Source organism: Mytilus californianus, unplaced genomic scaffold, assembly GCF_021869535.1.
Source record: "Mytilus californianus isolate M0D057914Y unplaced genomic scaffold, xbMytCali1.0.p SCAF_22, whole genome shotgun sequence".
NCBI classification, from domain to species: Eukaryota; Metazoa; Mollusca; class Bivalvia; order Mytilida; family Mytilidae; genus Mytilus; species Mytilus californianus.
Window position 1 is genome coordinate 3935487 of NW_026262671.1, and position 14695 is coordinate 3950181.

Genomic DNA, 14695 nt, shown 5'->3' on the forward strand with positions numbered 1-14695 from the left:
TCAAGTAACAACTACCCAGGGCTTACAATAAGGAGTGCACTCTCTTTGAGTGGTTGTCAAGTTAAAACAGGCTTACAATAAGGAGTGCACTCTCTTTGAGTGGTTGTCAAGTTAAAACAGGCTTACAATAAGGAGTGCACTCTCTTTGAGTGGTTGTCAAGTTAATACAGGCTTACAATAAGGAGTGCACTCTCTTTGAGTGGTTGTCAAGTTAAAACAGGCTTACAATAAGGAGTGCACTCTCTTTGAGTGGTTGTCAAGTTAAAACAGGCTTACAATAAGGAGTGCACTCTCTTTGAGTGGTTGTCAAGTTAAAACAGGGAATCTCCACTCTACCAAACACACTTTTTACACATAAGTCTACATTATTTTAGTGATTTAGAGCTTGCCGTACACTGTGGGCGCATTTCCATCATTGAAAACTGTCTGATGACTTCTAGATGTTAATCTTTGATGAACTTGTATTGTATTGTATTACCTTGCTGTCTCAAATAAAAATTAGGAAATATGTTATGATTGCCAATGAGACAACTATCCATCGGAGTTCAAATGACGAAGATATAAGCAATTATAGGTCGACGTATGGCATTTGACAATGAGAATTGTTTTTAATACGCATTAACTTGCTTTTCAATTGCATCATGATGGATTATTTAGCAACTTTGTGACAATTAAACCATAAATAATTGCTACTTTAACTTTCAGTATAATTTGGGAGCATTAAGCTATGGTTTGCTCTTTGGCACTAAGAATTAATTACAATACTTAAATGGATGTACACTCTTTTTTTAGGGTTCAAGATTCACTCCACTTCAAACACTCTAAGAAACTATCATCATGAAAGAGAAATCATTAAGTTTCAATCAATTTACCCACTCTTTAAATCTTTAAATTGATAACATAAAGTGGTAGAGTTCCTGACTACAAAGAATTACATTATAATAACAAGAGGTTTATGGAGAAGAGAAACTTAAAACAACTGGATTTCAATAGAAATTTGTTCAAAATCTCCTCTCTAACAATAAACATATGTGAAGATTAAATAAAAGTGAATCTGAATTACCTCCCTTTGGCCATGTTTATGTTTTAAAATCTTTTTCATCTTAATACGATTATCAACTTTTTTTTTTTACTAATAATAGATTCTACAGTTTTCTGTTGGATAACTCCATTATCGGCCTGTTTTAAGGCACTAGATTTTATTTTGAATATTAGGTCTAGTAATACTTTGCCTTTAATAAAACAGCCCTTTTATTACAATACTTCATCTAGATGTTTGCTGGAAGGTTGAACTTCAGAGATTTCACTGTATAGCAAGAGTTAAATCTATATATATTCTTTGATGAATTTGTGATATAAACATTCATCGCTATTTTGTGTATTTTTCCTTTGATCTTTTTTTGTGATAATTTGTTATATCACACTACTCGCTTGAGATGGAAAATTATCGCCAGAAACTTAGGGCGCAAGTGACGTTGTCAATGAAAACATCAACGATGTCATAGGCAAAATAGCAATAAACAGATTATCAATGGTCTTTCAAACTCGAGGATGTTTCTCAGCTTCATCTCATCTCAGGGCTTATTAAAATCGCCCTTCGATGAGATTGAATATGATAAACACCCTCTCGTTTGAAAAACCATCGATAATCTATAACTACCAAAGAAGACACATGGCTATGTGGTAGTAATGGATAAAATGTCTTCTTACAAATTATATCAATCATTCCTTTATTCAGAAGCTGAGTTTCAAGTTAAAAAAGTTACAGACAGATGAAAAGAAGGACAAAAGGATTGCAGTAAAACACACACTCTGTGTTGTAAAAATTAACCACTTTTATGCCTTAATTGAGTGTAGGAGAAATTATTTTAACAAATGAACACTCCATAACTGGATCCAATAAACGAAGAGCATGCATGCTCAGTATATATAATGTACGTAAGCTATAAGGATACCAAAAGTTCACAGGTACAACAGCTGACACACAAAAATAAGTTTTAATTGACCAAGTCATATGTTTTCACTGTTTTCCACAGATGCTATGTAAAAACATATGCTGCTCAAGCGTCAGAAAAGGCATGTGGGTGTCTTCAAAATATTTACAATACAATGATTTCTAATTACAAAAAGATTCTCAAATCTTCAATCTGGATTTATCTCTTACAGCAACCTGAATATTTTTAAAATTATTACAAAGTATTCACATACAGTAGCCAGCCCTACCTAAAGTTAACACTCTTAATTAAGGAAGGATTGATTGATTGATTGATGTTGTTTAATGCCACTTTCGGCACTGTTGGCTATATCATGGCAGTCAGTTATTATTGGTGGAGGAAGCCGGAGTGCTTAGAGATAACCAGTGCTGAGTTTTGAACTCACAACCTCTGAGTGTTGACAGGCTAGTGATCGCAGTAGATGAACTACTTAGGCCACTCGGCCACTGAGGCCCCCTCTAGTTAAGGAAAGCACATGTACTAAGTAACCTTTCTTGGTTGATTGACTGTTGTTTGCTTAATGTCCAGTGGCAAATATTCCATGCATGTTTAGGACAAGAACAAATTAACAACAAATCAGAGAGGTTACCAGGGTTTTGCAATGTGAGTCTAGCAAGATGAATTAAGTGTGGATTATTTGGATTGCCACTGAAATAATTAAGAGAACATGTTGGGGAAAGCAAAAATTTGCCTTGCAGTAAGCCACCTGAATACTCCTCTAAGAGATATAATAAAAGAGAGGCAAAATGTACCAAATGAATATTAACTGTCTAAATGTTGGTAGCTAACAAAACAGCTTTCTATTTGTATGAGAAAGATGCATATATATATATATATAGCAAAAGAAATTTTTGGTTAATGGTTGTAGAGTTAATTGTATTCTAATTTTAGTAAAAAAAGATTCACAAAATCCCAATTTTCTGCTTATTTTTCTAATATCATTTTTTATAAAATAAGGAATATGTCAAAAGATTTTGTTTTAAAAAAATCTAAAAATGGGTAAGCATATACTATTTTCAATTTGGCATACAAAATTTAAGTTTACCTTTATATTTAGTATTTTAAACTTTAAACAACAAAAATTTTAGTTTATGTCCATTTATTCTGCCCTTCTTGGTATATATATTGGCTTCTGATGAAGAAAGGAAAGAATAGTTCACATGCCATCAAACATTTCTTATTTGCAAAAAATTAAATACCAAGCATTTTTTAATTAATAGGTTACTGAATTTAATTAATTCAAACCTAATCTAAAAGTCGTTCAATTTTGTTTCTGGCAAATCACTGAAGAAATTTCAATGAACAGTATAAAACAAATTAGTAAAATTGTAATCTGTCTAATTTACTCTCAATGAGGCTTGAAATGATAAGGTCTCCACTCAATTATTCAAACATTGAATTGACTCTGACTGAATCAAAATTTTCTATTTCTTTTTTGGTGCATTCTGACAAATCAAAAGGAGAAACAAATAAAATGAGATAAAATGATTAAATTATATCTTTTCTGGAGGATTAAATATAATTTAATTGTCTGCCATTCTTCTGATTTACAAGGTCAAAGTTTGATGTTGGTCAGATTTTATAAAGTTCACAATTTTTAACTGACTTATTTATGTAAATGCCATATTTTTCAAAGAACTGCTTTAAGCACTGCAAAACAACAAACAATCAAATCTACTTCATCTTGTAGACATTGGGATTATCGGTATTTGAATTTCCTTTGAAGATTAATGTACAATTCTTAATTATATAAAAATCACATAAGTACATAAACCATGATTTCTTCATCTTTTATAGCATTTAAAAAATTGCAAAAATCTATACACATTTTATTTTGAATTCCCCCAAAAAATGAGGTTTGCTATATATGTCAACTGTTTATTTGAGATGAATAACAGCAATAAAAACACATTTCCTTTAATTTAAGTTTTTTCCAAATGCCTTTCTGGATACTCAGTGTCATGTATTGATACATTTGTATGTCACAAACCTTCTTTCCCTATTGTGATAGATATAGCATTATATAAGGTGGCAATTTTAGCTGGTTGCAAGCTCAAATACTTGAAGAACTTTCTAATTAATTCCTGCAACACTATTTTCTACTCATTTATACCTAATTGAATCAATATTGAAAGAAACCTCACTAACTGATCTACAGCCACCTTTATAGTATATAATAGTCAGAAATTGAAGTTCAGGTAATCATTTAGGCTTGTTACTGAGTGGTGGGCACGGTGCACACACACACAGAATTGAAAAGAATAGTACCTATATTTCCTAAGTCTGCCAAATTTTCCTGTACCTAAAGTCCCTTACTTTTTAACAAAATGAATTCACCAATATACCGTTTAAAACTGTCCTCACCCTTGCTGATTCCCACTGGACGCTAACCAACCAACAATCAATCAATTAATCACCCTTGCTGAACCTCATTCCCCCCTCCTAATTCATGATCCTCCTAACCTTCCTCTTTAACTTCTCATTCATCATCTTTCACAAGACAAAACAATGACCTTGAACCATCCCCTGCCAAGTTAGGTGACATTCATTAAGACGGAGCAGATTCTAACAACCTCATAGAATGAAAAACATTTGTATTATGTGTAAGACAAGCTGTTATTATTTGTAGAATTATAATGAAACAATGCATTAGACAAAAAAATCAACACTTTAACATCTTAATCTCTTTTAAAGATGGAAGATGGCTTCAGATTCAGTAGGTCGCCCAAAGGTGTCGGTGACATCTCAGCAATCGTTTACTTTGCCGATAAGACTCATCTTGTGATTGTTGTTGTCAAGAAAAAGAAAACTCATCCAAGATACCAGGCTTATAATTTTGTATGCCAGATGAGCCTTTCATCTATAAAAGACTCAATGAAAAGATGCTCAAATAAAAAAGTTAAAAAATGGAGGACCCAAATTCTGAAAGAGGATACCAAATAATAAAATCAGGTGGTCTATGTCAATTTTTGTCAGATACATTAAAACTCTGTTTAAATGTAAGCCCTTTCCTAAAAATGGAGAAAGTCCATTCAAAAATGAGTATGGTTTGGATTTGAGTTCTTCAAAAGTATGTGCCAAAAAAAAAATTAAAGACATTTAGTGATTTAGACAGAGTTTACATACCATTAAAAGATCAATTACAGACAACAGAGACAACATCACAGAGAGGAGTACAAACAAGTTATTGTGGATTCATTATTATTCGTGGGATACTTATTTTCCTAGATTTCGTTGGTACAGGTACTACGAATTTAAAAGTTCAACAAAGTACACCATTTAAATAGCCTTATATCCAGGCAAAACCAAAAAATAAAATATCCCTGAAATTACAGTTTTTCCTCATCCAAGAAAATTTGTACCAACGAAAATAAAAGTATCCACATATCACCTAATTCCCATCAGACATTAGATAATGAACTTTCAATAGTATTATTAATTGCAAAAAACTTGAATGTCCTAATAACCAACTGAAATAATTGACTTTTAATTGCATTTTAAAGCCTCTGATTCATCTTAGAAATTGCAATGATCGGTTTTCATGGTTTAGTTACATTCCTAATGGGGCAATACATTTCTACAACTGAACTTTCTTTTTTGTCTAACATCATTATTATACTGCTAAAATTAACTCTTTCAATACTAATTTTTTGAACTTTGACCCATGAAACAACAAACACTAAGAATTTTCAAATGGATTTAACAGGATCGAATTGTTCCTCATTTTAACAAGATCAAAGCTGGTATATAGTCAGCAGATGTTCCCAAAACAGCATACTTATAGAACCTATTTTGGGTCATTCCACTAAACAATCAAACTTCAATCTGAATCTGAACTTAAATAGTCTTTAATAGTATGTATTGTTTTTAGAACCCCATGAAACATCCCCTCCCACTCTCTATGGGTGTGCTATTTTTCAATTGTTCATGGGTATTAATGTTAGACAGGAATGCTGCAAAATTACAATGTCCAAACTCTGATTTCTAAGGTGGAAAAATTCTGGTTCCCCAGAATAATTTCTGAACCCCTCGCGGTTTCCATCTTGGTTTTGTTAAAAGTTCTTATTCGCCTTCGCAATGTCTATCAACACTGTCTTATAACAAATCTTTAAATTTCAAAGCACATCAAATTTTAATATTCATTTACATTATCATGATTATCAAGACATGAACATCCTAAAAATTGTGAAAATGTGATTAATTTTGTAACTTTTATTGAATAGATAAACATGCATGTACATTAAAATTTCAACAGATAATATGCATAAAGCAAGAGCGTTAAAATTTTAACAGATTATATGCAAAAAGAAAGAGCATTAAAATTTCAACAGATAAAAGGAATAAAGAAAAAAACTAATTTTTCAAAATGTCTTCCATCAGATCTGGAGTATTTAACAAGCAGAAGTCAGATTTAAAATAAAAACTCAGTTCAGTTATCTCCCTTTGTTTAAGTACTCAACAATTTATTCTTAGATCAATGTTCTGCAATGCTTATTATAAAAACAAAACACTCTAAGATTTTGACCCCCCACTTCTTTGTACCTGAATAAACAGATGGAAACCAGAAAAAATCTTAAATTTCTTCAGGAATTTAAATAAAATTGATTCAAAGTAAATTCTGCTTATTTTTCCATTCATTTTCTCCAAACACCTTATGTTCTGCTTAAATGATTTTCAAGATTTTTATAAACTTTTCTAGGCAGAAGGATAAACACTGAGAAGTGCTGAATGTGTTTACATTTTGTGGGTATTAAATAAAAATAAATAATTAATCTAGCAAATGGTTGGAAATCAACCATCTTGAAAAGTTCAAAAGAACTTTTATTAATCATTTTGACTTTCTTTTCAATCATTTGTTGTATTTCTTATCTATGTCTGGGTCAGTTGGTTAGCTTTTACTTTTGCAAAAAATTATTTAATTGTTTGTTCCACAAATGCTTTACTTTTCACTTCAAAGTAGGCTACCAAATTCATTGCTGATGATTATTCTAATTTTTAACTCATTGTTAAGAAATTAACAATATCCATTTCCAAAATTATTCTGCAAGTACATATTTTCTATTTGGGAGTCCTTTTGTCAGACTAAAAGCTAATAAGTGTAGGTTTATAAAAATTGTAAATCTGAATTTATCACCATCTTGTTTTATACTTTATAGTGGTTTTAACATTCAATCTGTTTGGTTCTTTTGAAATGAAAAAGAGATAATGTCCTTCCTTCAAGGTTACTCAAAATAAAGATCTACATGAATCAAAGAGTTGCTTCTAGGGGTCTGGATGTTTGAACCTCCTCTTTCTTTTTCTTCAGATTTTTTTTTAATCAGTAAAATTGATGAAAGTAAGAATGTAACTGCCCTTTGAAGAATTTCTGGATCTGTGCTTCGAAAATAAAGGTCACCTGGCACTCTTGTGATTCAAGGTATTATAGCAGTCTAGTGTCTACTCGTTTAGAGACTCAGGATTTTCCACTCCCATTGGGTCTCTGCATGCGTTCGTCTGGGTAGGCAACTCCTTGCGTTTCTCTTTGACTCTGTGCATGGATCCATCAGGAAGCAACAGATTGCAAGGTCACCAACAGAAAAGTACACACACATTGTTTGGCAAGATAAATCCAGACAAAGATATGGAACATAAACACCAAATTCACAAAAGACAAAGACACTTAGAGACATTAACAAATACCAAAGAGATTCCTTTGTTGGGGTCAGCACAAACACGGGCTTTCTTTTACTTTACGCGTCCCAACCCTTATAGAGCTTAACTAAGCTATCCTTAACTCTAAACCTTACCCTAACCTATACCTAACCCTTACACCAACCCTAATTCTAAAATCTAACCATAACCCAAAACATCCCCATACCTAACCATAACCATAAATGTACCCTTAGCCTAAAGTTTAGGGACAGTGTAAACTATTTCACTTATACAGATCTACTCCCTCTAAGAAAAGTCGGCTAAAGAAAATATTTAATCTGTTATATAACCAGTGAAGATAAGTAAGAAAGTGTTGCACTCCCGCACACTTTCCTAATAATGTGATGAGCATGCACGCGAACACATTTTTTACACATTTCAACATGCCTGACTTTTTTTAAATTCCAAGATATCTATCAATTGCTACTCATTAAAGTAAACATATACTGTAATAATATAAAACTGTTATTGAAAGATCAGACGCAGGCAAGATCTGTTTTATACCCAAGACAATTTATTTGTAAATTTTGAACTAATTATTGGTGTTATACTTTAGTATAAACTATCTATCTTTCTAAACTGTAGGATATTGAATAGACAACATCGGAAATGTGTATTAGAGATTGGGTTGTCATTAGTTTAGAAAATCAGGAGAAAGCAATTTGGAGAAAGGAGAGGATCTAGGGAAGGGGAAAGAAAAATATATTCTTCTCCTTGATGTTAAGCATTCATCAATCAATGAAATTAATCTCACAGAAGCATGCCTTCATGCCTCTCTCCATTGGTTTGTAAGACTGTGCTTAAAAACTGATAATTTTTTTTAATTGTCCATTCAGAGCCAAGGAATGACAGATAAACCAGTCAAAAGAAACAGTCTATAAATATCTTTAAATGAAACATGAAGAATGAAAACAAATGGGTATAAAATTGGCACCCAAATCCTATAAATTTTATAATTTTGTTATTTTTTTACTCTTAATTGATTGATATTTTTCAATTGAAAGTCATGATATATTTCAGGTTTTAGTTTTTGTAACTTGAGTACAAATACAAATGTGAAAGATTATTTTTCCATGAGAATGATAATTTGTCACCTTGATGGAATTAGAAAGCAAGATTTAAGTCCGGATCCAATAGCAACAAAACTACATATGTCACATTCATCATGTATGTATAGCCATATTTTTCTTTGTTATAGATTTCTTCTGGATTAAGGAGTCAAACAAGAAATATGTGTCCATAGGAAACCATTCCATGATCACTCGATCACATTTCAATGTTCAGTAAAATGGAAAATCTTAGTTAAAGGGGCACTAGCTACGAGATATATAAAAAATCTAATATACGATTTTTTTTGTTCAATCATTAATGAAAGTGAAATAGTGAAATAATTATTTGCTTTTAGCCGCCAGTATGGTTCAATTTTGTCAAAATAAGCTAAGAAACATTCATGATGAATTATTCACTTGCAAGTGAATAATTCAACCTCATTGAAACCGTATTCATGTGAACTTCAATTTAACCCCTTAGCTAGAGATGGATAACACGTGAATTGTATGTGTAGAGTTATTTAAAGGAAAAGAATGTCAACATTGAAAGTGAAACAAAAGTAAATCATTTGATTGACTGATCCGATCCACAAAAAATCATTCTTATACAGGTAAAAACGATAATAAACATATATTTTTAATCTATAATATGAAATTAAACAGACCTAGAAAAATCCAATAGCACGAGTTCGCTTAATCTATTTATATCTTTATTTATGTTTAAATCGCTTATATGGTCATCGGATGACTTTGGAGGTCAACTCAATAGTTAATTAGATGGTACGTGTCTAAGACTAAAATACACACGAAACGAAGCTACGTGTTATCATGCCCATGTCCTGTTAACTGTTTATTTTAGACTTTTAATAGTTTGGATAAATGTTTTACATTGTTATAAAATAAATATGAGAATTTGAGTCAAATCGGTGAACATGAATTTGACAGCTAGTGCCCCTTTAAACCTTAATTTTGCATATATTTAAAAAGTTTACATCATAATGAATACAGGTATGTGTACTCATTTAAGTTTCAAGTTGATGTGTCCACAACTCCAGGTAAAGTTCTTTTAATTAGCTTATAAACCAAAACATTAACCTACCTAAAACACAAACTTAAAACTAATACGAGGGTCTGGATGGGGGTCCTTCATTTCTGTATTCTTTAATTTTTTAGGTCTTTTTTGCTTTATTCTTTATAATTTAGCACCTCATTATCTATATTCTTTATTATTTATGTCTATTTTTCTCTATTCTTTATATTTTTTGCTCATTATTCTATATTCTATAAACCCCGTACCACACCCTCAAATACGGGGCGGACAACAGACAACTACTATCTAGTTTTGTAACAGCAAGATAGATGGATAATGGGTGATGTAATCTAAGACAGCAACCCAACAGATCTTTCATAGTCTCCATTTTTTTTTTTGGTATTCACAACTCCCAGACTGTTTAAAGATTGATATCATTGACTCCTTGATCGTTGTTGAAAAGTGAATTAAGACTTATGAGTTCTACATGTCTACTTTGTTTGCTTATTTTGTGTCGTGGGGTTGCTGTTTCTTTGAAGTTTATTGACTCCTTGTTCATTGTTGAAGGATGAATTAGACTGTTTGTAGTTCGACATGTCTACTTTGTTTGCCTATTTTGTGTCGTGGGGTTGCTGATTCTTTGAAGTTTACTGACTACTTGTTCAATGTTGAAGGGTGAATTAGACTGTTTGTAGTTCTACATGTCTACTTCGTTTGCTTATTTTGTGTCGTGGGGTTCCTGTTTCTTTGAAGTTTACGCTAAATCTTCTTTTATTCATAGCATCATAAAAGCAGAAAAACTTGTAGATAGTTTATTGTCTAATGAGTGAATGGAACCTGCTTTACCAGAAAGTATAAGCTTTCAAAGAATTATAAGCTTATAATTTCCATTCAATTCTATCTACCTCAATGATTCTCTCTAGTCAAGACAGCAAAATAAAAACAGATTTTTTAAAAAGATAACCTTTTCACTAAAATATAAAACATGGAAAGATCCTAGCGATTATTTTCACTTTGATCAAAATCGTAAATGAGAAAACAGATGGTGCTTCTAAAAAAGAGAATTGCGAGTGTTCTGAAAATTGAAATTTAATTGCACTTCTCTGTACAGAAGAAATAAGAATGTTTATCAAAACATGAAAGTCAAAAACAGCTTTCAAATGTAAAGCTATACCAAAGAAAAAATTAAGAAGAGTCAATTTGACTCACTTTTATCATGTGTATAATATTATGAACTAATTGTTCTGAAAATTACATCTGTTTTATAAGTCGAAACTCTTTAATTGATTTGATAATTAATTACTGTATAATCAAGAATAGACTACAATAACTACCATTTAGAACATTCTTTCGATTATGATGCAGTTGTTATATAACTACACAGAAGTTAAGTAATTTGGTCTTAAAGCTAAATGTAGACTATTTTAAGGTTCAATATCGTGTTCTGCATAAGTTATATAAGGAACATTAACATAACATTTTACCCTTTAGTGCCAAAATATCACCAAATGTACATTCAGTCATGCCCTGTAAAAAGTTTTTAACTTTTAACATTTTACTTTTTCTTGAGAACCAGATTTTAATGTACAATCAAACCTGTATATAACGGTCACCCTAGGGACCAAAGAAAGGTGACCTTTGAATTAAAGTTCAAAATGGATAGTTGTTACTACAGCGGGACAAGTAGAGGGCTTTGGTTAAAAGAGGTGACTGTAAATGCAGGTTTGACTGTATATAGAAGTTTTTTTTGCAGAAAATGACTGTGCATGTAGTGTTTTTAAACTTTGCAAAAACAATAAAGTTTACCAATCTAAAGGGACATAACTCTTAAATAGTAAAATTGAAAATCAAACTTGAACTGCATTCCATGGAGGATAGTTATGTTGCAAATTTATAAAGTCTAAATCCACAGCAAACAAGTTATTGTCCTATTCTTTTTAGTGTTAACCAATTTTAACTGCTCCAACTTTTGGATTTTACTTTGAACTATATGTACATTTGCAAAAATTGAATGTATGAGCAATATATCAAATAAACAAACATTTCAAAATATTTGTCAGACTACAGATTTATTTGAGATCCAAGTTTATAAAAAGTTAAGAAATATATTAAGGCTGCTAGTGGAAAGAGCCAGAGTGTTACAAAATATATTTTAAAGTTCAAAACATGTAAAACATTCTAAAATACTGAGATAATCAAGGATGTCACATTTGCAGCGTTCTTATTTGAGAAGGTCTGTTTGTTTTTGTTTTATGAGTTATCTAAGTGCAGAACGTGGCAAATCAAAGATAGTCGTTTTCTTTATTGTCAAAATAAACTCTCATCTGATCGCTGAATTTCATCAAGATATTATTTCAAGGCATATTTTTTCCTTTTTGTATTTGTTTTGTTCTCGCTATCAAAACCAAGGGCAGATAATTAAATCATGACCATCCAAACAATTGAACTAAACAATGAGCCAAGTAAAGGTGTAACTTACGACAGGTGAAATTTATTATTGGGTAATGAACAGCAATATATTATCAATTCTTATCATTGATGCTGTTAGTTTTAAAGGGCCCCGAAGGTAGGTTTATGTTTTTTATTTGAGCGTCACTGATGAGTCTTTTATAGAAGAAATGCATGTAGGGCATACAAAATGTTCATCCTGGTATCTTTGAAGAGTTTATTAACATTAAAAAAAAAAAAAAAATACATGAAAATTTAGTGCCTCTTTGAAGACTCCAATAAGTTTCAACTTTATCATCAAGAATGAAAAAAATACATTTCACTGCTAACAAATTTAAAGTTTTTATTATTTCATAAGTAATCCAATAGATATAAGAAGATGTGGTATGAGTGCCAATGAGACAACTCTCCATCCAAGTAAAAATTTATAAAAGTAAACCACTATAGGTCACAGTACGGTCTTCAACACGGAGCCTTGGCTCACACCGAACAGTAAGCTATAAAGGGCCCCAAAAAATTACTAGTGTAAAACCATTCAAACGGCAAAACCAACGGTCTAATCTATATAATGCATGAATAAAAGGAGATGTATGACAAATGTCATGGAAGGAACCTGCTCTATCCAAAAAAGATTTTTACAGTGTAGTGTACTACTTTTGGGGCAAATTATCTCAAAATAATGGAAAAGTCTACCGGCTCTAACTCAAAATATGGACAATTTTATGTTATGGGGGTCTATAATTCAGTTTGACAGCTTCAGACATACCAAGACTGCCGCCAAAATATAAATAAACAAATACCTAGATGTCAGCATTACTTCTACAAAGTGAACACAACATATAACATCAACACCCTATTCTCAGACTTTGGACAAATGAGGTCAGGAAGGACACCAGTCAAACAGTCAACACCATGTTCTCTCCAGTTTCATGATTGACTGATTGTTGGTGTTTAAAGCCCCTTTCAGCACTCTTTGCTATATAATGGCGGCTAATTTTTATTGGAGGAGAAAGTGGGGATGCTGGAGATCGAGAACCATGACCTTTGGTAAGAAAACTGGCAACCCTTGTCAATTATTAAAGATTGGAGTCAAATGTTAGTAATTGCTGAAGATAAAATTACACCACTTGGCCACAGAGGGCCCCTTTCTCCAGTTTTAAGTAACTACACTCAAATGAAAACACGCATAAGAAAAAGAACAAAGACAAGAAAGACTATACATATTCACATTAAATAAATTAAGTCTTGCCAAACAGGATAAATTATAAAAGCAATCTACACTGACCTCATTTAAATCAATTAGTCAATTTAGACTTGATCAAGAATGAAATCTGTAACCCCAATTAGCAGATCATTTCAAAACCAACACATAAAAGTACCTTCTTTCACAATAAGCTGTTAATAAGACATTAATTACCAAGGTAAAAGATTCATGGAAATAATTAGCCATCAATCAGCTTACATTTCTATAACAATGAAATATAAAATTGTACCTGCATACTCTTGCCTTTTTTTCTCCTCAATAAACCGACAAAAGTATAGTACTAAAACCCTATATATTATCATCTTTCAAATCCATGCCAATAATTATAAGTAACTGATTTGTATCTGGTATCTGATAATAATGATTCCAAATCCTAGTTTCTCTAAACCACTAACCTTGATAATACAGTGTATATTAATAGTGGTAATTATAAAGGTATCTTTTTCAAATCAGAGGATGTAAAGCAACACACAATTATGAATGTGACCTTGAAGGAACTTTCTTATCTACACTTTATAGTGTAAAAAACTGCAGGAATCTTTGTTGAATCTGTGTGGTTTTGTTTACTTTTGTCAAGATCCAATCAATTTTGCTGAAATTTACATCAGCCAATCAGAAAATTCTCTTGGAAAATTGGAAATTGACGTTGTCAATCAAAATTTGACTGGCAGTTGAGGTTTCTTATCTGTTTTGAGATTTTTACTATCAGAACATAAATAAGTAATTTATTAGTTTGGCGTGTGTCTGCGCTATAGGTTTCACAAATGTTGTAAATAATTTGAAAAGAATTACATCAACATGTTTCTTTGTAAATGTTAAGGAGATTTTCATCTTGATTTCAATTTTAAAGTGTTGTAAGTTTCCAGTTTGGAATTTAATAGCTTGTTCATTTCAAATCTGATTTGCTGCAAATTTGTTGGACTTTTTTCAGTTTTTGTGAAATATCAAATAACGCACAAAGTATTTCAATATTTGACATACATTTGCACATCTTTTTGTTTAAGCACATATTGTTTTTTAATTACTTAATTACCTCTCTTTCTAAAGTTTAAAGTTAACATGTACTCTTGGCTATTATTAGCCTTTCACAAAACTGATAATACAAGAATTAAATAATTCTATGTTTGTAAAAACTGCAGACTCATCACTATTTGTTGATACAGTAGAATAATTGTCTCATCCTGTGTTTAATAAATATTGAGGATCTTGAAAGATGAAC

The 14695-nt window shown here is 31.5% G+C and overlaps 1 protein-coding gene across 2 annotated transcripts in view; it reads right to left on the bottom strand.

Moving 5' to 3' along the window:
* The window catches only part of LOC127732122 (adenylyl cyclase-associated protein 1-like), a 70299-nt gene that overhangs the window by 11771 nt on the left and 43833 nt on the right, over positions 1–14695 (bottom strand). The window lies entirely within an intron of this gene.